A 25025-nucleotide genomic window follows, 5' to 3' on the forward strand; every position below is an offset into this window, starting at 1 on the left:
ATATTTAGTTTGGACCCCCCCCCCCCCGAAATAAATTCCTGGGTACGCTACTGTCGGGCGGCAGTAGAAGTACAGCCAAGCTACTCAGAAATTCCTGCGAGAGAACGTGTTGGTAATAACTTGCAAAAGAGACTGGCCTCAAACAAATAAAGAGTAAGATGAAAGGTACTGCATTCACACCCAGGTACGATATTATTGTGAAAACTAGGTCGAAGTTTTTGCATTTCTAGCCAATAGCTACTCCTACATCAGTTTTAGTGACGTCAAAAGGGAGAACGTCATAAACAATTTGTAACATGGTTTCTTATTGGGTAAGGAGATTAAGAAGTGTCCGTCTGCTATGTGTTGAAATCTAAATTAGCGCACGAAAGAAACTGACGACGCGTTTGAGTATGAGTCGGTTGAATTTCATGGTAAGCAAGTAAAATTCGAAGTTCCGCTTAGTAGTAGTAGGGTTTTTTTTTTTTTTAAATCTAGGTGAATTTATTATTACCGGTATGTTATTTAATAACAGAATAATATTTTCTTGAATATTGTAGTGAAGTAGTGATTTTCTTAAACATTATTGTATGTTATGTAATACACTGATTTACTATTAATATTTAATTTCATTGTGGTATGTTATGTGATATACTGATTTACTACTTAATTTCATTATGGTATGTTATGTGATATAGCTACTGACTTACAACTTAATTTAGATAACAACGAGATTAGGTGCAAATATAAATTCCGATTATTTTTGGAGTATGTTAAGCAGAAGAGGTCCAGAAGCATGTAAAAAACAGAATTTACAGGAGAAATGAATGATGCAAGTATTTAGACATAATGTAACCAAATCTATTCTAAGCTAACCTAAACTAATCTAGGGTAGTGTTTAGCTTTGGGGGGGGGGGATAGGTTTTTACCGACATTTTTGCGATATTCTATTCACATTGGTTTGGCTTAGATTAACATTTAATTCAGACAGTATTGCCGAGCGAGCGTCAGAGAGTGAAGGCGGGTTAGACACCCGTAGGGCACATTCTCTTCTGTCTTCTTTAGTGTTGGCCCCCAATTACTAAACAATTACCGTAATCTACTAGCAGAAATAAGCGAATTTCTATCATTTTTTTGGAAAATTATGCTGGATTCCTAAACTAACATAATATAACATAAACTAATCTAAACTAAGCTAATGTGAACAGAAATCGCCAAAATTGTACGTTTTTTTTTTTTTTTTAAGGAGAAAGAGCTGGACCCCTTCTGCTAAACGTGAGCTTTATTTTTTTTAACCTTCACGGGAAGCAGTTTGTTTATATTTCGTGGCATCGATTTGTGGTACCTTTGAAACCTGTCTAGTTTGTGTTAACTAAGAATAAGGTTACTATCATACGTTACGGACAATATAGGTACTGATTAAGAATAGTCCGTCATAGAAATTGTAATTATAGATTAAAATGAGTCTATGCATGTAAAAAGAAAAGTAGTTATAGGATATTAAATTGCACAGTTGGACGAATTTTACACAACATGCAGGAAATCATATTTCATGTATACAAGTGTGGTACTGTAAGTATGGGACGATTACAGGATCTATACTACGTTTAAAATGAATCAGTGCGTATTAAATAGGTGTGTATAACATACTGGTTGCCATTAATGCTGTGTCACCGGATCGAAAATCGAAAAAAAAAAACTATCAAAATGTACTGCATTCTGTTATATTTGGTTGGGTTAGATTAAATTGCATTAGGTTAGGGGCATACAAACTAGTGCAAAAAAACTGAACAACCTGTGCTAGGTGGCCACTAAAAGGCAGGGATACACTTGCAGTCAGTAGGGTCTAGCTGATGGTTCCGAAAATTGCATGCGCGTCAGCGACGGTGGGTATACGCATATGCAAGGGTAGTGAGAACGTGGGTTTTGATAGTCATACAAATATCAATAGCACTTGTGACAGGGTTTGAAAAAGCCCAAGTTTTTCTGAAAAAAACCAACCTACATGGGCCCATATGGGTTTTTTCGTTTTTTTTTTTTTTCGAAATATTTCAATGCCTTTGAGGCAAACGTGTTAAAATGTGACTTACGTTTTTAAGATTGTCAATGTCACAACTTGCAACAATCTTTTATTTACTGCTGTTTTGAAAACTGGCCATCAATTTGAAATTTTTCATTGGAACACCGAGAAAATCTATACAGCTAATTTAGTGTCTCGTGCTTCTACTCTGAAAATTTCAACTTAAAAGACCGAAAATTTCGCTTTGTAGCGTGGATGCCCGCCTTTTTGAACAGTAATAATAATAATAATGGCCGCCGTTTTGAAATTTTACGTTGGTATTCCGCCAAAATCTATACAGGAAATTTAGCGTATCTCGTACCTTGTAGCCTGAAAATTTAAACTTAGAGGACCAAAAGTTTTACCCTGTAGTGTGTGGTACAGGGAGATACCACACAAGTGGAGGCATGTAGATCGTGTCGAAAAGCCGCCTCAGTGGCGTTCGCCAAATTTGAATACCAAATATATTAAATTAAAACTAAGATATCTTTCATATTTTAAAATGTCGAATATGAAATAAATATTTCCCAGCGTAAAATAAATGATTTTATTGTTGAAGTTGACTTCCGATACTTTGTGCGTTCAATTACGGGGATTTCCCGAGCACTTGTTGCAAGACAGTTCTTTCCCGAAAATTAATTTTAAAAAACAAAGGTATAATTCATATTTTATGAAGTTATCTAAATGTTTCAAAATGTTTTAAATCAAATTATATATCTTCCAGCGTAAAATAAATAGTTTTATTGTTGAAGTATTCACTTCAGATGCTTTGTGCGTTCGTTTATGGGAATCAGTCTTCCACTAGTATGGAAGTATGAATTCAGCACTTGAAATAGTAAGCGTTACGTAGTCGTCAGAGCTTCAAGCATTAAGCTTCTTAATTTGGCAAGAATTTTTACACTATTGCTGGTGTTGATTCTACAGAATGCATATTTGAAAAGTAGCAACAAATGAACTGAACTAAGCTGCTGCTGTTGGAAAACCAAATTTTACTGAAGAATGATTACTTGTATGTCTATAATTATAATTACTTGTGTTTACCATCAAAGGTAAGAAGTCATTCTGATAGTTTCACTAATGTATTTACATATTTCCTGGTAGTACCAGCACCTATGCAGTGACGTAACTAGGGGAACAAACGTGGCTTGTTCCCCGGGTGCCTGATTGGGTAAATATTTCGGGGGCGCTAAGTCGAGTTCTTGCCCTGGGCAACAACTAGCGTATTTACATCGCTGCACCTATGCCCTTAAATCCGTAAAACCTCGATGTCGCCAAGTTGGGAAGGACACTATTCACGGAAAGTATTTTCTATTTTACTTCAAACAGGCTATAAGCATAATCCATACATTAATTTGCTCCACAATTATCCCAAGCTAAGTTTTTTTTCTTTCTTTTTGTAATTCATTCATTGCATTTAGAAATTTATGAAGGTCTTATGTTGAATGTTAGTGTGTACCTTAACGTGAAAGCATTTAATTCGCCCAAGAAAAGTCCAAAATCTGGGAAAAAAAATCAATGTGATCACCTTAGTTGTACCAATAATATACTAACAAAAAGCCAGGTGGGTTTTTTAGATGGGTGCAATCCGAAAAAAACCCACCGGGTTTTTTCGGGCTAGGCCGCTTGGACAAACCATGACTTGTCATGATTTCATACTAGTAACGTTTCACTTGTAAAGATAAAATATAGCTTCTATACACTGTGCAGACGTACATTGCCTTTGAGTTAGAAGTCGCTTACCTTCAAAACTGAGGCTTGCAAACTTTTGCAATTTTAAGAAGAAAATGAATCCCACGTACCCTTTTCCCACGCTGAAAATATGTTCATTTTCTTTTCTGTATTTTCAATTCATTTCCCATTTACCACACACTGTTCGCCTGTTTTACATACCGTGTCTTTCGTAAAATTTCAACAACTGTCGCTCGTTATTTTTCAATAGTTCTATATAACTCACACATGATATGTGACCGCCTTAACATACACGCGCCATTTCCACGCTCCTTTGGCGCCATTATCTCCGCGAAATAGTCCATCCACCTCCACATACATTGCCGATTAGAACTTACAAACTCAACCATTTTCTTAGCTTTTACTACTCCCGTTACCTGACTTTCATTCATTCTTCCTCACAAACTTAAATAAATTCTCCAACTGTCCCGGCAAATTTCCTAAGATTGGTCCGGCGATATAGCACTTAACCCTACTAATTTCCGCCGGCGCAGTATTTTTGCACCATGTACGACATCTTTTATGTTTACATGCACTGTCGTTGTCAATATGCACCTCTGTCGCTAACGCGCTTGTTCCCTTGGTGCGGGCACCCTTGCTACGCTTTTGGCCTGATTCACTTAGATAGCATTTTCGCTTTTAACTGCTCCTAACATAAGTTGATGTGTATATATATATATATATATATATATATATATATATATATTACAGTCGTTTATTTGACACACCCGGACGCGTATTTGTGTCTGGCAAATTTTACTCCTACCCTTAGAAACGATTTCTAAGGCACTTTGAGTGAATTTCATGGTAATAGCATAGTACGTAGTTATTTCCTGGGTACATCAGTTTGCATGCTTATTGTCAACCTATGCACAATAATTTGGGCATGTGTCAGGTTAATAAGGACCTAGAATCTTAGGGAATCATTTAAGGCAAAAAAAAAAAAAGTGAAAGGGAAATGTTTTTATTATTCTCAATCAGCACCTTAAATTACTTCACAAAGGAAGACTGCTTGATTTGGAACTTAATATAACAACAATCATGCAGGTTAAGAATCTGAGATCATACCTTATGTTACGATGCATTTCATTCTTTTATGATGAAATATACCCTTACGACCTTGAAACATTTCTTGCGGGACGAGTTTCATTCCTGTGTACGGATTGATTTTTGGAAGGCTTAACTCATGCCCCTCGTTATGACATATGCTATAAAGACTGTCAAGCAAAAAACTGCTAACCGTCCTGTGCCAGATGACCACTAATAAGCAAGTAGTATCTCTAACCGAAGCTGGAGTCCGGTGGTGCGTCCGTAGGGAGCATGTGCATCGTCAATGGAAAGAACTGTATAAACAAAATTAGTGGTAAAAAATTTTTTTATGGTACAGAACCCCATGCCCACTTCTTTGAGACACTTTTATGACCACACGTTTCCTTACCACAGTGCTATTACAGGCCTTTTTTATTATAGTTTCCTTATGGAGTATTACACCGTAAAGACCAGACAGCTTGCTTTACGGCTTCGTCATTATAACTCATGTTACAGGTAATGTACTCATGCATGCATCTTTTTTTTTTTTTTTTTTTTTATTTGTTTATTTACTGGTCTTGGTCTTTTGGAATAATATTAAGTACTTGCACTTTTTTTCAACATACCTCAAGTTGAATCAAAGTGATAAAAATAACATAATAAAATCATCTTTACCATATAGTCCTTCACAGGGGTATCGTACACAATATAATGTACAGAAGCCGCGATGGCTCAGTGGTCTCCTCTGGTGCTGGGGGTCCCTGGTTCGATCCCAGCTCGCGCCAAGTGAACTTTGTGGTGGACAAACCCCGTGTGTGTGGGTTTATTCGTGGTTCTCCAACTTCCTTCTTATCACTATTTCTCATTACCACCGTCTCGCTTACCTTAGCCGGCATAATCTTGGGACGTAAACCTCAAAGTTTTCCTTTCATTTTACAATATATACACTTGGAACGACTTTCTTTATTGATGTAATATAATGTGAATGACAGTGATACAAGTTGGACATTCGACGCCCCAATTCTGTGCTGCACTCCTATTTGCCACTTCGGCTTGTGCATTTCTCACTAGGTTTTAAAGCAAATTCTCTTGTATAAAGATTTCTGTTAAAACTAGGTCTAAGATATAGTTAGGAATTTCAAAGTAATACTATAGTGCGACACAGATGACAAATTGGACGGAAAATATGCGAACTAAAAACAGTGTTGCAAATTTATGAACTCTAGTAGTTACTGTTGTTATAAGAACTATATTGTGTTATTAATGCAGAAAGAAAAAAATGTTCAATTTTGTTGTTCATGTTATTCCCTTCCGCTTCATTGTCGAGTCGTACTCGAGAAATATATTCTTTTACTTTTCGGTTGAACGATCTGCAGGCCCATATGTCATATAAGGAGTATAAATAGAGCGAGTTATGAATAACATTAATTCCTTGTCTATTTAAAATCTCTTGATCTATTAATCACTTTTTTTTTTTTTTTTTAATTTCGCTTAGTATGTTTGAACAAGATTTGATTCGTAACTCAGTTGCTAGAGAGGGAACTGAGCGAGCGTTGGCTACGTCAGTCCCTTTTCCGATTCCCGGCCAAGTAAGTTTGTGGTGGACAACATTGTGTCTGTGGGTTTTGTCGGAGTACTCCCGTTTCCTCCCAGATTCTCATTCCACCAATTCTTCTATCGTTATTCACTTGCCTAAACCACCGTTTCCTATATATATATATATATATATATATATATATATATATATATATATATATATATATATATATATATATATATATATATATATATATATATATATTAGCATTCTTGGTTCTTTATCTGATGATCCCATGTTCAAGTCCGTTTGTCGTGTCTGAGGTTTTTGAAGATGTTTTCTTCAAGCTTCATTAGACGAATGAAACGTTTCAGTAAGTAGTGACCAACTTTCTTCCACGTCGTTTTATGCTGTTGATTGTTGCTTTTTTTCCAGTATAAATGACCGGCTCAGAATGTATCAGGAACTTGATTAAGTATATAAATAAACATTAGTGTTCGATATAAGCTCAATGTATGCAAAAAGATATGAGGTGTTATGGTCAGCTCAACAAAAATTTACTTTGGTGAAAGCGCATTTTAAAATGTCTTCATAAGAGCATATTCAACAAAATGTGCATCTATCAATTAGTTATTATTATTGGTGGTGATTTGAGTTTAGCGTCCTTTTCAGCACCAAAGTTAAGTGAAACGTGAACCTACAATTTAGCATAGGATCAATATTACATGAGCTTCCACGAGAACCGAATCCTCATCTACCGCGCCAAATAGTTAATAGTATTGTTTAAGTTGTTTTTATTAATTCTTTGAGTAAATAAGAGGGCGCGGTGGCTCAGTGGTAGAGCGCTTACCTATAGTGTGTGAGGTCCCTGGTTCAATGCTTGGGCAAGTAAGCTTGTGGTGAACAACATCGCGCTCTTGGGTTTTCTCGGGGTACTCCAGTTTGCTCCTACTTTCTCATTCAACCAATTCTCCCATTAGTCATTCCTTTAATCATAGTCTCCCTTAGCCTAACAGGCATAATCGCGGGACGTTAAACTGAAAGATTTTATTTCATTTCATTTTGAGTAAATAAAAAAGCAGACCCAATGTTGTTTGCCCTTACTACCCGAAACACATTATAAGTAAAAAAAAAAAAAAAAAAAAAAAAAAGTTGTTTGAAATTAAAATAGGCCTATATTGAAAATAATAGTCCTTTTTCGATTTTATAAAGATTATATGTGTAAATAAGAAGTTTTGTTAAAATACCGGTCAGTGTTTAAATGTACTATGAAATTCATCGTAAATTTGTAGCTTTGTCAGTATCACTCTATATCAGAGTAGTGAAATGTTCTCAGTTATTGCAACGCTCTTCTTCAAGACGACAAGAAAGTTTCAACCAATAGGGGTTGTAAACACATTACACACCCCCAGAACGACTGTCAACAGAGCTGAGTTGCCATGCTTCTACACTTGCAACACATCTACCTTCGACTCCACTCTGCTTCATTTCTTAAGATTCGCGCGGGCTGATTTACCTCGCGCTCTTCTCAACAGATGAAAAGAAAAGAAGAAAAAAAAATGGGCAGAGAGGCGGAGTACTCCGTAACCATAAATACGCTTTCGCCAAGAATATTAATTTAAACTTTTTACTATCATCATTTGAACATAGTGTTTTAAAATGATATACAAATGAACATGCAATTTTAACAAACGACATTTTTTTATTATTGAGAAATGAAAAATAAAATGCCGTGGCGACAAACTCACTTGATGTACAGTACATATTAATCATCATCGTCTTTTCCATCATGGAGAGCTAATATTGATATAATCATCATCATCATCATTGCTGCTGTCACTGTTTCCTAACAGTGTGACACGTTTGTTGACAATTTTTAAAAATTCCTCGCGTTGTCCAAGCCTTTTGTATTAAGTCCCATTCGTGTTTCATTACATTATTCCAGAATAAATTGTCAACTTTGTCTATTGCATCAGAACAAAGTTTTTCGACATTCTTTAGTGCAAAATTAGTGTTCTTTCGTGTTACATAACTCTTTGAATGTAACCTTATCATATCAATTGCATCGATATGGCAGTTTTAAGTAGGACTGTAAGTAGTGTTGCGCCAGGCCCACAACTAGAGGGGAGCTAAGGAACCTCCCCCCCAAACTTTTCGTGGCCCCCCTAGACCTTAACACCAAATGCCATTATTAATACAAAAAAAACCACACAATTTAGCTATGTGTAACAGATTTTTTAATGACTTGGCCCCCCTAACATATTCATGCCCCCCCCCAAACCTCTGAGGCTGGTTGAGGGCCTGTGTTGCGCACAAGACGAGTGCATTTTCAAATTAGAGAGGAGACGAGAAACATGCAAGTAATGATCCTTGTATCGTTATCAAGATCTTTCAAATCTAATGGGGAAACTAGTTCACCCAAGGCTTAGATCGCAAAAATTGTTTTAGTGTTACATGAGTTATAGTATAAAAACTATACATTTTTAAAGTTACTGTGCGAATATAGTGAATAACATTTACCAACGTTCAAATATATACAAATCATTATATTATAATAAGAAATGTTGTTATATCACACTTTTTGTTGACCTCTTGTAACGCGCGTATTTTGAAAGTTGAAACTATTTAAGTTTGGACGTCGTTAAAGAAATTCTGTGTACGTCACTGGTCCCACATGATAAGGACCGAATTATGTCTAAAACCAATGATAAAATCATTGAAACATTTTTCCTAGAGCAAGATAAGGTATTTCATGTATGTATGTATTATTTCTTCCGTATTATTAATGCCAGTGTTCAAAATTTAGTCCAGAACTTTGCTTCCACAGAGAAAATTCCTCAGGAGTTCCCCCCTTGCATTTTGATCTAGACAGACCAGTGTGTAAATTGAGGTTAGAAAAGTTAGAAGTGTTTTCGTAATATTTGTTGTTTTCGTGGGGGAGTAATATTATAACATTTGTTTTCCATACTACTACTTTTTTTAAAACAAAACTTTTTTTTTTTTTTTTTTTTTACAAAAACATTGGTCGACTGCATTTTTCTTGTAACACGTTAATATTAATAAAAATCTAGGCGTGCGATGATATTATATTATATGAAGCAAATCGACATCCATGTTGTGTTGCCCTAAAGTAACCATTTCTCCATTCTTTCCTCAGATCGATTCTTTATCACCACTACATAAACTAAACAAATAGGGCTATGCCTTTTGAAGGTTATTTTGCAAACATAATTCATTTTTCTTTATATCACAAATTAGCCTTTCCCGGTGGTCTAGTGGTTAGCGCGTATGGCTTTGGTGCACGTAGCCCCTGGTTCCATTTCCGGTGGGACGGCAAAAAAATAATTTGTCAAATATTTATTTTAATCAATCATCTGTTTCTTTTAGCCTAAAGGCATAGGTGTGGGACGTTAAACTAAAAAACTCATCCTTTTTTCGCAATAAATTGTCCACTTTGTCCCTTGGGGGGTTTCTCAACTTGGGATCGCGAAGGGAAATGAAAACGATACTTGTAATTAGGACCTAGTAGCAGAAAAAATATGTATTTTAAAAAATATATATGTTAAATTTCTTATTTTGATAGACATATTTTTATTTCTATACTTTGTTACCAAATACAGCAAAGAATATTAAACAAATAAAGATTAGTTAAAAAAAATATTTGGAATAAAAGAAGGAGAAACTGGTGAGAAACTGCAAATTGAAACACCAGAAGCAAAAAAATACAACTTACAACTGTAAGCGATTGGCAGCAATAATGAAAAACTTATTGGAAACCGGAAATTAAATATGGGGATTACAGGCAAGAGAATGTGATAAAAGGGGCCGTGATATAAAATGAGATGAGAAAGCCTAGTTTATTGTATCGTTAGTAAGTCTTTCGTAGTATTTTATCTTCAGTGATTATTGTGTTAAGGAATCAAAGTGCATGAGAATTTAAAATCATTATTATAATAAAAGAATAGCAGAATGTATACGTAAATGTGCCGGTATATATCCTTAACGTGCAAAAAAAAAAAAAAAAAAAAAAAAAAAAAAAAAAAAACCCTCATACAGATCCTAAATACTAACAGATACATGTAATTTGCAGATTTAGCAAAACAAACTGAAATTCAATTTTGTATCCACTACAAACACAATATCAAATGATCCTGAATGAACAGAATCTTTCGCCCTTCCAATTTTTGGCGTTTGGTAAAAGGAAGAGCGAAGGTTGGGGAGGGAGGGGAGGGTGAGAACATGGCAACACCGCCTTGTCAGAGAGAAAGTGGGGAGTATACAGAGTGCGTAACTGACCCTAGCGCCACGTAGAAATTGGTGTTCAGACATAACGTCATTTGTGTCGCACTATAGTAGTTAATTTTATGCACACACACACACACACAGTAAATTCAGTTTCTGTCTTAGAGTTTGAGCGATTTTCCTTCCTTTCTATTGGTATGTCTTGCCATGGAATTTGTTTCGGGACAGTGGAAAGGCAGATATGAGATTGAACACTATTTAAAGTTTCTGTGCAGGTGGAAAAAAATCATTTTTTTTTTTTTAATTTAAATCGATTTTTTTCATTTAAATCAAATCTGTCTTCTCGTATAATACAAGTCGCGAACTGAAGAAAAAGCATTAGGAATTAGTATTAAATGCTAATTATGCTATTTAAGTGAAAGTGTTGGGGTTGAATTTTGAATTATCCCCAATCGTTACTTACTTCCTCTATTGTCATTGGTGATTTTTCTAAGAACATTTAGTGCTGCTTTTACATCTTGGGCGTTAATCATATTTTGAAAACTTTAAATGTATTGTGTAGGTATAGTAACCAGTAACCTCCTTAAAGAGATAAAACATTATTGCATCAATGGATGTACAATTACTTGTACTTTTATAAAAATAAATGTACTTTTATAAAAATATTATTCGTGTAAAGAACAGTAACCTTTGTAAACATGTTTAAAATAACATCATGGATTTCACTTGAAATTATTTGTAACATTATCAAAATGGTATAGATGTACTGGACGGTGACTTTGACGGAATAAAAATAACAAGGACTGTTATATTGTTCTGGATATTGTCAAAAAATTATTATTATAGAGGTATATTGAACCTCTATAATAATATCCATATCCATAAGATCTTTTTGGATAATTTAAAATTCACACAGCTCATGTGACTCATTGTCTCAAGGAAAATTTTCCGATATACAGAATATCAACGTGATTCACAATACACAAATAAAAATTTATGATATGAGCTGGCAACCTTCTATGTCTGATCAAAAGAATACAAAAACTACATCCACCGTAATAAAGCATGCTGCTTCTCCATTAAATAAGTGACCAGCTGCTTCGACACTGTTCAGCCCTGGCGAGTCTGTTGCTTTTACTTGGCTGATGTTTTTATTATTTCCGTCTTGTTTTTAACCTTCGTGATTAAGGCTCCAGGGGAGAATTAAAGGCTAGGTAGTGCAAAGGACTTGAGGAATTACAGTTACTGTAATATGATTCTGTACATGTACTAATCTTTTTCTTTAGAGTCTTTAGAGTATAACAATCGTCACAATCAATCGACGTAAAAAGTAAAAATGGAAGGATAGGTTTCTCAGGAATGTGGTTAAAAGAGGATTGAGTCCTAATTTTTATTTAAGCTACACAACTGAAAATGTTGCTCAAACCATTATCATCTTACGATGCGAGGTTGGCTATCGAAACATAGTAATATACGTGGACACGGTTAAAAGTTAACAGAAAAAAGGAAGAAAAGCTTTCATACCGTGCTGTTGTGCGTTCATTAACGAACCTTTCAATCTTGAAATTGAAAATTTTTGGACCATGAAAAAGCTGTAAATTTGATTATTTAGTTTGAGTGGGAACTTTGTAGGAGTCATAGACGACTCAATCGAATAGACTACATACCATTTCCTGTATTTTTCCCTTTTATTTTTGTCCTCGTGTATAGAAGTATGAGCAAGTTTAGATTTTTATGTACCTGTCGATTTTTTTTTTAAATGCGTTTAAATAACAATGTATTCTCATTGGTTATCAGTGTCGATACTTCTTCATATATAAAAGCAACTCGCCAACTAATGTGATATATCTTGTATTATTACATCATAAGATTTATTTAATTAATACTTCGCTAAACTTATGATCCTTGCATGTGGACATTTGATACTTATTGTTTTCGCTTTTATCCTTTTGCAGAACTGAGATTGACAGCACTGTATCGCGAACTGCTCCGCTGTTTGAATCTCAAGAATTGGCAGTTTACTAATTACAAAATCATTCAAGACCACTTTGTACTCTCTCCTTGTGGTCTCCTTAACCAGACCACGCTATCAAATCTCTGCTCGTAAATAAGCAGAATGCGAGGAACTCTGTGTTAGGTAATGATATTAAGATGTCAATATTAAGATACAATGTTCTGATAAAGCTGATTATTTATTTCATTCTTTATTTTATTTTATTGTATGTTTGAACTTACATCAGTATTTGTATGTAGCAAGGAAGTACCTTATCGACACCCATTCACTGTTTTTTCTCCACAATCAAACATTCCGATATAGGACATCCTTCATCCTTCATACAAAACATATTTGTAGGTATTCTTCATTATACAGTCTCACTTTCAAATTAAAGAAAGAATCACATAGTGCTGCCACTGAGTGTTACTTACACAGAACAGGGGAAATCAGCTTCCCGATCATCGCATAGTTAATGCGTTGAACGAAAGGAATGAAATTAGTTTTATCAAATGTGGGCATATTAGAGAAAGCTAATTTTATGAGCGCATTGAGGCTCCTTTTGAGAATAATTTAGTTTTCTGAACTTCAGTTTTACTGTTTCTGTACAGTGCTTAAACATTGTTTCTAACAAATTACAAACATGGTCAGTTGAGTCAAGAGTGGAAATTGTTTTGCTTCCTTGTTCTTTCTTAAATGACACTGCCGAAGAAATAAAGAAAAAGAATACAAAACACTACTTTTCTAGTTGAAGCATCAATATTTCAAACGTTTAGTTCCGAATTGAGATCAAGAGTATCTACAATTCTGATTCTTCTTAGTGTAAAATTATTATGTAAACCTCGAAAACTGCTAGATGGTTTTCGTAGAATAGTTGTACCTTTTGGTATACAGTATAAATCCGGTTTTATACTTTTCAAGGGACTTAACAGAAAAAGAGAAAATGGTGGAAAGCTTTTCAGGCTATATATAATTAACAGTATATAGATTTACAGAGATTATTTGCGATTAGTCTAAATATCTAGCAGTAAAGAACAACATTAAAGTAAACAATTTTCAGAATACATTTTGTACATCTAACTGTTAGTTATTTCTGTCTGGCTATGTATTATTCAATTTGCATAGTATTGGAAGGTATTTATGTAATACTATTAGTACTTTTGAAGTTCAATATACAGTTAACTTTTTCCTGTATCCCAAGTTCTTTTTTAAATTTAATTAACCATTTCTCCTCTACATTCGCTGGTTTACAAGATGTGAATGACGGAGAATTCAAATTTTCCTTAACGTAAAAGCGGGAAGTGGAATATATTGTGAACGTAGAGAAACTGAAAAGGCTGAGAAAAATGGTGAGAAAACGTGAATTCTGAAAACGGGTATGTATCTTAATAATTACTAGGATAAATATTAGATACCTACTTGCAGATTATTCTATTAATTAATAAATAAACAGAATCGATCATATTCAAAATTACTTTAACCTGCTACCATAAATCATGATTTTAACCATGGCCATCTTGAGTATGTGACACGTTTGGTGTGGTCTTCCAAATGTAGCGACACTATTCTGCGTACGAGTTACAGGGGGAAAAGATCCTTATGTAGCACTTAGAAGTAGCATATTTATATGTTTATTTCTTTATTATTTATTTGTGTATATATCTATATCTATCTATCTATCTATATATATATATATATATATATATATATATAATTGTTTTTCGATTACAGGGTGTCTAGCAGTTATGCCTGGATACCTTAGTAAGTTAAGTACGTGTCATCGCTAAGATGAATAGGATGTGTAACTTCCAGTTTCCCCAAATACAGTAATCGAAGAATTCAATGAATGATGCTTAACGTGTGACTCACCGTAAGTTTGCAACAATAATTGCATCTTGCTTAAGTAAGAGTAGAATGCAAGGCCTAAATACGAGTATAGAGAGGTTGATGTAAACTCAGAGCAGTAATGTAGAATTTGTACGTGAAAGTGATTGTATTTTGTTTTACTGTACATAAAGACATATAGCTGAATGAAGAAATGAAGAAGTGTGTTTACATTCGATCAGCAAATTAACATTTCAAGAAATTTATTGTTTGCCAATATTATATCTAAATTTACTTTGAATATTAAAACATAGTAACAAAATGAAAACCCATGAATATTTATCTTAATAGTGCTGTTCAAATACATATTTTTAATATCTTCTTTTTTAAGGTTCCCTTGTATTCAAAGTTTCATACTTCTAATGAATAAGGTGTCAAAAATTTTATTTTCATATTTTAAAATTTAAGTATTTCCGTATTTTTCGAAATATACGAGACGTGGTCAAAAGATACGGTGAATAATTTTACCATGTTAAAAACAAAGTACTAAGCTTACATGGAATTCGATTTAATCTCCTTCAAAGTACTGACCTTGGCTAGCAATGCACTTATCCCAACGTTGAATCCATGACTGGAAGCATTCCTGGAAGGCTTTTGGAAGGGCGTTCGGCTGCTCTGTCGTAACCCTCTTGATGTCAGGAATGGTGTCAAAACGTTTTCCTTTAAGCACAGTTTTAATTTTGGGGAAGAGGCAGAACTAGCATGGTACTATATCCGAAGAGTACGTATGGATGTGGACAAACACCAATATTTTTATCGGTCAAAAACTCTTGTTCGTCAGTCGAAAGTCGGAGAACGAATTTCGCATTCACTCTCCTCATTGGCAAATCGGCGGTTAAAATGCTAAAATTGTGAGATGCTAAGTTCTTCGGTAAGCTCTTAAATAGTTATTCGCCTGTTTAAACGAACAAACTTTTCCACTTTATGCACTTTTTTTTTTTTTTTTCGTGGTTAATCGACGTCCCGAAGATAGCTTGTCCTCTACCGATTCATTTCCGCTTTTAAATCGTTCATACCACTTGTAAACAGTCTTCAGAGTTACAGCATTATCAGCATACACCAATTAATATTTCGTGAGTTTCTTGGCACTTATCTGCAACTTGAAACAGAACTTAATATTCCGCGTTGTTCGAAATCCATGATACGCGAAAGAGACGGTAAACACGACCTCCCTCTAGCGGCTCTGGACGCGGAGTGACAAGTCAGAACGTGTTTTATCTTAACGCTGGCTGTCTCAACGGATCAGCTATCGAACAAATTACATCAAATGAGAGTAGCGTCAGCAGTTGCTGCTTAAAAGGGAAAAAAAATCGTATTTTTGATCACACATTGTATCTGAGAGCTGTTTTGATCCCTGCATTCAAAATTCAAAATTGTGAGATTGTAGATGTTCGTTTTCATTGGATTTTATTTGTTTGTTGCGCACTGAATAACCTTTTTTTATTGACGTATTTTCAGTGATAATTCTATTTTATTTTATGTATTTATTATCTACACTGAACTAATAGTTTACAGTTCCACGTTAATTGAGGGTCCAATATCTAGTGTTAGTGGTTTGGTCTATGAAATTCAGTTAATCGTGAATTACCTTTAACAGGCTTCGAGCCGTATGCTTGAGTTTGAATTAATGAGGAATGTGTTCAGGGAAGATCATTGGACTATATCTGTGTTCCACGTTCTGAGTAGTGAATGGAATGAGGAAATACATTGTCCGTTGTTATATGCACTACAGAACAAGCCCATTTCTTTCATCTTAAGGTAGTTCACAATGTATTTTTACAATTCAGGCACTAAAGAAAACTAAACATAATAGATTTATTTTATTTTTACCCGATAATTTGTCATAGATTTTCTTTCATTTATTTATTTACTTCATTGTTATTTACTTAGGAAGTATCGTAGTAGAATTGAGGAGTTTGATGTAATAAGGGCGTAAGCCTTTCGCTTAAAAGGTTACGCCCTTTTTGCATCAAATGCATGAGTGGTTTTTATCATGCTTGTTAAGCCTCCTGTCAAAATTTCAACTCGATATCGGAATAAAATGCTGCATATTACATTGTTTTATGTAAGACAAAAACTCAACTTAAATTTTCAACATAGTTTTCTCCAAATGCATATTTCAGTTCTACGCCCTTATTGCATCAAACTCCCAATTAATATTTAACTATTTTCGAGGTTTATTTTTAAAAATTGGTAAATTGAAGTATTAGGTTCACCATGCTTAAAACAAGCCGTTTATGCAAGATGTGCATCACTAAGAATTAAAGGACTAAGAAGGGAGTAATTAAAAGTTATAACGGAGAGCTTTCGAGGAAAAAGAAAAACAATTAAACTACTGTACAGTTAACGAAAGTTGGCTTCTGACAGGTTGACAGAACACGTAGTATATTGGAAGCACTCTTATCAAAGGCTCTGCAACTAACTTAGAATGTTTAACTCATAATTTTATAATTGTAATAATACGAAAGGAACATCTGATTTCCAAATAATAACTATAATAGAACTTGGAATATTAATATTCTACAAGAAGATTAAAGAAGAGTTAACACAATTTTCTAAACGTATGCAGCTTCAATATTTCTCTTCATCTAATGCAGAGTCTTCACAATCTTCTAATACTGAATCGAAGTTGGATTCGAACACTGTGTTAAAAAGAAGGTACTTTTTAACTTATTAAAATATACTTTAATTGAACTTCTGCCTTTATAACTTAACAAGGGTATTTCTCAAACACATCTTCAAATTATAGTAAGTTACTGCTTCTGTGTACTTCGAATACAAATTCTCGTGAAACAGGCAAGTAAAAGACTTTTTCTCTGAGTGTAATTGGAAAACGCATGCAGAACAGAAAACTAAAACTGCAAATGATTTACTAAACTTTGTTTCGTGCTAACTTAAAACTAATTCTTTTATTTAAACAGCAATAAACAGAATACGTGAGTTAAATAAACTGTAAAAATATTTGTGAAGCCGAAGCTGTCTTTTACTGTCTAGAAATCGAAGGCAACATAATTGGTTCCCGAAATAACACTAGGAATATAATAATACCATTGTGATTCCCAAGACACACACTATATAAGTATTAATTATTCTTAATATAATTGCTGTATGATCGTTGAGTGATAACTATTTGTTTTGCCTAACCCGTGTATAAGTTTCTTTTTTTTTTTTTGTGATATTTTTGCATACTAGAATGTTAGTTTCTTGATATTTTAGAAATGGTTTTCATTGTTTCCAAAACTTTTTTTGTAGGTGAGTTTCAGTACAAAATTGTCACATTCCTTGTAAGGAGCAGAGAATGAAGAAATTTATTGTTATGCATGATGTGCACAAGCCTGGAAGAGAGAATGGAGTCAGTTGGATATCAATCTGTGGTGCTTTAGATCAGTTGTGAGCATCCACTTTGATATCTTGGTGTTGTTCATTGAAATCAACGAACTTGCACAAGCTGGAAGTGTGAACGAGTTCGCAAGTGCGACCAAATAAAACATTTACGAAATTGAGAACATGATAGAAATTCTATTTTTGAAACAAAATATACTAATTGGTAAATTTAAATTTACTTAACATGTATAATAGACAAAGCACTTCATATTTACTTAAATCAGTACTTATGGCATTTCTTGAAACGTTTCCACGTATTGTTAACGTTTATTCAGGCTCACATGAAACTTGTCAGGTATAATGTAAGCCTGCCATTTGGTCAGTAGAAATCAAAACACGTATTTATTGAAAAAAAAAATCGTCGGAACTCTTGCAATACCAGTTATTTTTTCTTTCTTTTATAGAGGCTTCATTTGAACAACTTGTTGAATTTATTGCCCGTTTGTTGCAATACGTTCATGGTGTTCTTTCGTTTGCAATACGTTCTTTTTATGAATGATCATTAAAATTGAGAAAAACAGGTTTATAATTATTAGAAAGTATCTGGGTATGTTCTAAGTTAAGAGCTAAGATGTAAGTTCCATATTAGCGGTACAAATCTGAGATGACATACATCATTCTCTGTAGTGAATATAAACTTGTTAAACTGCATTTAGGTAAGTGTAAATAATAAGTAGTTTATTATCGAAAATTAGGTTTTCATTCCTGCCTCTAAAGATAATCAAGTTCTGAAGCTTTTTCACCCACCACCTTCGAACATCGAAAGGAGGTATCAAGTGCATTTTGCATCTCTACTAGGGATTTGAACTGGCGTCCTCTAAGGTGATTGTCCAAGGAATGAAACAGGTGATAATCGGATAGTGTAATGTCCGGGGAGTATGCTGGGTGCAATAGTGTTTCCCATCCAAGGTGTAGAATGGTGTCCCGGGTCATCCTAGCCACGTGGGGCTTAGCCTTGTCCTGTAACAGGAAGTCCCCTTTGCGATTCAGAAGTGCTGACTCCAAAGTTTTAAATTTTTCTTCAACACGGCTCAACCGCTGACAGTACACAGTTGCATTGATGCTCTGACCAGGTGGTAGCAGTTCCAGATGCACGATGCCGCGAGCAGTCCACCAAACACATAAGGAAGACCTAGTGCTGTGCTGGTTTCGGCTATTTTGAAACCAGTTAATGGGATAGTAACGAATAATAACGGCGCCGTGGAGCTTCGTACAAGACCCACTTCTCATCACATATCAACACCGTGTTCAGAAATGGCTCCTTGCTCAGACGAGATAGCAAAGAAACGCAGGTATCTGCTCACGTTGCATTCTGGCTCGGAGTCAAATTATGTGGGACCTATCGACTCAGTTTGTAATGGTTTCTCCACTCATACTGAATTGTAGTCCCAGTTCCTCACATATCTGGTCACTGTTTGCCTGAATTGCTGCTTGAAGATCTTCATTTTGTACATGTGGTGGTCTTCCCGCACGTGGTGCGTCTTCGAGTGTTTCGTCACCGTTCTTAAACTTGTTAAACCACCACTGCGCTTTCTACGTAGTCAGGATACCCTCACCAAAGACGTGGCATATTTTCCACCGCGCTGCAGCGGCATTTGACCCCAGTTTGAACTCGTACAGCATTCACGCCCTTGTGACATTCTGTCCCATGTTCACTCTGTCCTTACGCAAGTTCACGGTGTAACTGAACTGCCACCATCACATAGTATGTTGGATATACCCATACCAAGAACTGACCTTCGCCTTATCTCCATTCGCATTCAACTTACGATGTGTGGGCCAATTGAATGCAGACCTCACAAAAAGTGACAGAACTTTGTTGGTTACCTTTATAATATTAGTGAATACATTTACGTTAAGTGTGTACGTTACACTTTGGATTTGGTTAGTACTTCTATGTTTTGATTGGGAATAGCTTCAAACGTCACCATATTCCTTGATAGCAATGAGTCATGCCGAATATCTCATTTCCAGAATTCAGTATATTACCAAAATCTATTGAATGTTTAGAAATGTATGTATAATTTGCACACCCTTCGAAGAAAGAATGGAGCTAGTTGAAAATCAAATCGTAGTGCTTTTAACCAATTATTAGCATCTGTTTTGATATCTTACTGTAGTCCATTGATATCGTCGACCTTAGACAAGCTGGTTTGGAAGTGTATTATATGATTCATGTAATATTTTCTTCTTTCTGGTTAGATCATTGGTTCATATCAGACAGGACATCACCATCAGTGAAAAGTTACATTTTTTAACGTACGTTGTAGTATAGCGAATCCTTTACGTATAGAGTCGTCAAAGGTCTGATCATATACAAGTAATGAGAACAATGTTATAAGTCCTATCTGGTTTTATGCATAAAACATCTGTTACATTCCCTGAATTTAATTGGCTCCCATCTCTGTATCTTTTTTACCACACGTGTGGAAGGCGTCATAACCGTCAGCACGTCAGTCTTTGTCAATGTACCACAGCGATCACCATGTTGTATGTGTGATGTCTTTCCTTGTGTTGTGGTGCTTTTCGCGAAGTGGTCATTTTTGACGAAGAGGTCGCCACGAAGTCCCTGAAAACATTGTTGTGAACTGCACCCACTTGCCACTTCAATCTCGATCCACGCACGTCGTTTTTCCGAAACATATTGTTATGGCGTATCAAATTGCCTTCTCTAGAACATTGCTTTGTTTTGACTGAATAACACATAGTCGTTATCTCTCGCCGTACTTCATCGTCTCACACTCCCTTATCACCTGTGGAACTCCTGTAGTGCTGAGACACATCCTTCTGCCGTGTGAACAGTGTTGCCATTATTTTTCTATCTAAGCTCTGTATTTGGGAAAGTATATACTTTTTTTTTTTTTAATTTTATCTTTTTCATCAAGTAAATATGAAATTGTGCATTTCTCATACACTATAAATTTCTTCACAGACAAGGATTAGAGAAACGAACATTTAAAATACGAATCATTTAATATAAATGTAATTTAAGAGTGTTAGAAGAATTATGTACAGTATATTGAAATGACCACTTCTTTCGAGGTTGAGATGATATAGTGTTGTTTTTCTGATATTGCTTAGTTTAGGTGTGTATCAATGAAAAGTTCAGTTGTGAAACTACAATCATCTTAAATACAAATTATTTTAACGCGTGATAACTGAAATCATCATTTGTAAATGTAATTGAATTAATTCATAAATTAAAGGAAATGTTTGTATTATGGGTAAGTTTATTAGATATTGTAGTATCTACATCTTTATTCCTTATTACATAAGTTGCATGCTTTTGGTGTTGGTAACTTTGAACAGCGATCACCATGTTAACAATATACGCAACAGTATGAACAATATTGCGTACAATTGTTTGCTTAGATTGAAGAAAAGAATTATGACACCATAAATTTATCTGTGAAATAGGGTATATTTACCATACATGTTTTATAAGGACTTCGGATTTTTTTATTTATTTTTTTTCACTTTAAAATACATGGCTCAGACTCTGATTGACAAAGGAATATTTAGGGCTCGCATACTCATTTTTGGTGAGGTGTCGTATTGTAATTTCAGTATTTTTGATTTTTATGTGTTTTGTAGAATTGAAGAATAGGATCGTAATAAACAAAATATTGTAGTACTTGTTGTTTAGTTTCATTACTTTTTTTCTTCCATCCTCTGTCTTAAGTTCCAGAATAGAAAACAAGCTTTTCACTAAAGTCCATATAACCTTGTGCACAGGTATGTAAGAATTCTGAATACGTAAGATTTTCTCAGGAAACCCCCTTTTTCCCTCTTTCTTTCTTTCTTGGAATATTGAGCTATAACACATGGCAAAATAAAATTCCACTATATCTGGTTTTCTGGCTCCTTCCTTCTTACGATAGATATTTTGCTTACGTTCCTTCTTTTTTTTTTTTTTTTTTTTTTTTTTACTTCAAAGATAACATACAGTATCTACAAATTATTAAACATATAAGGTGTTTCAAGGGAAAAGGGCAATACTTTGAGAAACGGTAGTATGACTAATTCTAAACATATAACTTCATATGAGCTTTGGTCGTATACTCAACGATTTGAGAGGTATTGGTTGTGAATCACTTTTTACCTTAGGCTGCTTATTTCTCAGTCTGTCGTCACTCTACAGCGGTGAGACATAATGCACTTAAAATTTGATGGAATGACTTTTCCAACGGTATGCAACTTGTAGCAGGTGGTGTCTTTGAGAGGGAAGTTGTAGAGTACATGTAACATTAATTTAAGATTTATTTAAGGGAACTGTGTGGTAACGTTGATTTCCAATTTCCTTCAATAACTTCCCTTCCAAGATTAACTACAGAGCGAGCAATAAGCAACATAAGGTCAGAAATAGTTCACAATCTGTAACTCTGAAACCATTGAGAATAGGGCTCATATTCAATTAACTTTTTTGCTTAGACTCACCCATGTTGACATTTTCCAAAGTATTCCTCTTTCTCCCTGAAACACCATATATACAAGCTGCTTTTTCACGTATTTTACCGCTTTGTTGAAATTCGTATTTTACCAATATCGAAATGTTATTTTTGTTCATTCTGTACGTGATCAAAAAGACTAAATCATACCTATTCTACGTTTCTTCGTCATAATTTAAGTGCTTTATTAGTGTTTCATAAATATTTAGAAAGTATTTATTTAACGTCGCTTATGCTTAAATATTACCAATATGACTAATTTATTTTAGTTTTTAATTTTAACTAGATCTTAAGTTCTTTATTGTAATCCTTGTACAAGAGTTCATAATCAATTCGAACATTTCATCATTTCCTCAAGCTGAGTATATTTGGAGGATGTTATTAAAAATTTGCGAAGGAAAAATATAATCTGTATCATTTACTAATTTACTCTAAGTTTATTGTCTATACTCTATCAGATATTTAGCGAAAAACTTCTAGTTGCCAATGAAGTATTCTCAAAAGCATTCGACGAAAGAAAGCATTGAATTACGATAAATTTAAATAAGAAAATAAATTTAAGTCAAGATAAGAAAATCAGAGTCGTATTAAATTGTTTGCCATTTAAAAGTTTCATCTCAATATTAGTGTTCAGTTTTGGTGGTAGTAATTGCCTTTTCACGTACATATCTTAATAGTACCTCAAGTGCTCCTTCTTTGCACGAGTAGGACAATGTTTATGCAAAGACTTGAAAATGAAGAAATCAATGAGATAAATAGCGAAAGCCAAAGTCAGCTGCCATGCACGGGAACAATAAGATTTATGCAATTTGAAAATAAATAAGTGAAATAACTAAGAGCAACGTCAAAGAAGTTGTCCCTGTCAATTTCAGGGCCAGCTGATATGCCCCTTCTTGCGTAAGCTTAGCTGTAAGTGTAGTTAAGGAAGACTAATACCTGGGCCGATGCCGCCTGTGTCCATTTATGTGTTTCTCACCCAGTCTCACTACCTCTTCCCCTAACGGGGGTTGAACTTACCAGTAACGGTATCATCGGTGTCACTAGAATCACGACGACACCGAAAACTATGGATTTAACACTTATATTGGTCGTCTTTATTTTTATTTTTTATGTCGCTCCTCATTATTTATTTTTTTAGAGCTGGTCTGGGTGTCTTACCGTCACAGTACTTTTCCCCTCAGATTTTAAGTCACACGTGTATGAAATTCGGGTTAAATTCAGAATTATGCACATCGACTTATATATATATATATAGAATAGAGTAACATTCATAAGATTTAACCAGCATATGTCCTACGAGGGACGTTTCATATTGATTTACACTTTATTTTATTTTTATTTATTTTTTTTAACATAAGAACCTTCATGCCTCAGCAGATACATTCGCTTTCTCAACATAGTCTCCATTAAGGACCGTCGTGGCAACTTCTCTATGTCCTTTGCGAACCACTTTTTCGGAGTCTGTTGCACCCACGTCCGGACAGCGTCTTGCAGTTTCTGGAAGTCGGCGAAATGATGTCCACGCACCGGTTTCTTCAATCCCTCGAAGAGTGTAATCAGAAGGGACCAAGTCAGGAGAATAAGGTCGGTGTGGCATCACCTAGAACCCCAGCTCATTAGTGGCAGTTATGGTTGTCCGACTCGTGTGGGAACGAGCGTTATCGTGTTGCAGGAGCACACCTTTCGCCCATTTTCCTGGTCGTTTCCTCTGAATTGCACGGCATAAACTCCGCAGCGTTGTCACGTATGACTAGCTGTTAATGGTGGTCCCGGGTTCCAGCCAGTCAATGAGGATAATTCCATCCTTGTCCCAGAAGACAGTGGCGATGTGTTTGCCTACTGAGGGCTGCGTGGGGAACTTCTTTGGCGTGGGGCTGTCCTTATGCTTCCACTGCATTGATTGGGCTTTGGTCTCTGGCTCATGGTAGTGTAGCCAAGTATTTTCGCCAGTAATGAGTTTGGACATAAAGCCTTCTGGATCCTGGCTGTAGTGCTCCATAAGATAACTTCTCACGTCCTTGCGTTGTTGTCTTTGTGTTGCATGCAGGGATTTGGGCCACCTGGCAGACACCTTACCCATCTTAAGGTGTTCGTGTACTATGCGGTGCAAAGTGACTGTGGGCGCCTCAGTTCCGTGTACGTGATGCACCTGTTGTCCTGAGCAAGCCGCTCCACTCTTGAAGTGTTCACTAGTGTTGTCACAGACACTTTTCTTCCGGAAGTGGTTCCCTTCTCCGTTGATGTGTGGCACTTTTCCAGCCGTCCACCCAATTGTATACGGTTTTACGTAACGGTGTGCACTCTTCACACACTGCCACCATCGCCTGTGAATTTCCGCAGTCTGTACCTCCTCTTTCCACAGAAACCACATTCTCCAGCTCTGTGTTTGTTTATCACCTTCCATGTTGTCCGCTCACTTGCTTACAGCTGTTGGTGAAAGTGCTGTAGTTTTCCAGGGAGTACACTTCTCTGTATTGTTCTTCCACCTGAAGGCATACCTAAGTACTACTTCCTTTCAAGTGTAATGACGAGCTTAATGGAGGAGCCTGAAAGAAGGAAAAAGGAAAGTGTAAATCAATATGGAACGCCCCTCGTAAAAATGCGGGCACAAACCCTAAATTTTACTTCTGCAGTTTAGATGTTGTACCGTTTAGGGCTTATGGACTTGTGCCTATTCCATTCACTTGTTTTAGTTCTGAAATTTGCCACGATCAAACAGAACTGCGACAATGCAGTTGTTGC

At 35.3% G+C, this 25025-nt stretch overlaps 1 long non-coding RNA gene across 1 annotated transcript; it reads left to right on the forward strand.

Annotated features, from left to right (window-relative positions):
- The first annotated feature begins 201 nt into the window (after positions 1-201).
- Positions 202-21469, forward strand: LOC145662955 (uncharacterized). The gene is made up of 4 exons (XR_014127128.1): positions 202-413; positions 12530-12711; positions 14299-14437; positions 17704-21469. It is a non-coding gene; the product is annotated as an uncharacterized LOC145662955 (long non-coding RNA).
- Positions 21470-25025: the final 3556 nt, after the last annotated feature.

The sequence above is a fragment of the Thermobia domestica genome, chromosome 10 (assembly GCF_964235325.1).
Source record: "Thermobia domestica chromosome 10, izTheDome1.hap1.1, whole genome shotgun sequence".
Taxonomy (NCBI): Eukaryota; Metazoa; Arthropoda; class Insecta; order Zygentoma; family Lepismatidae; genus Thermobia; species Thermobia domestica.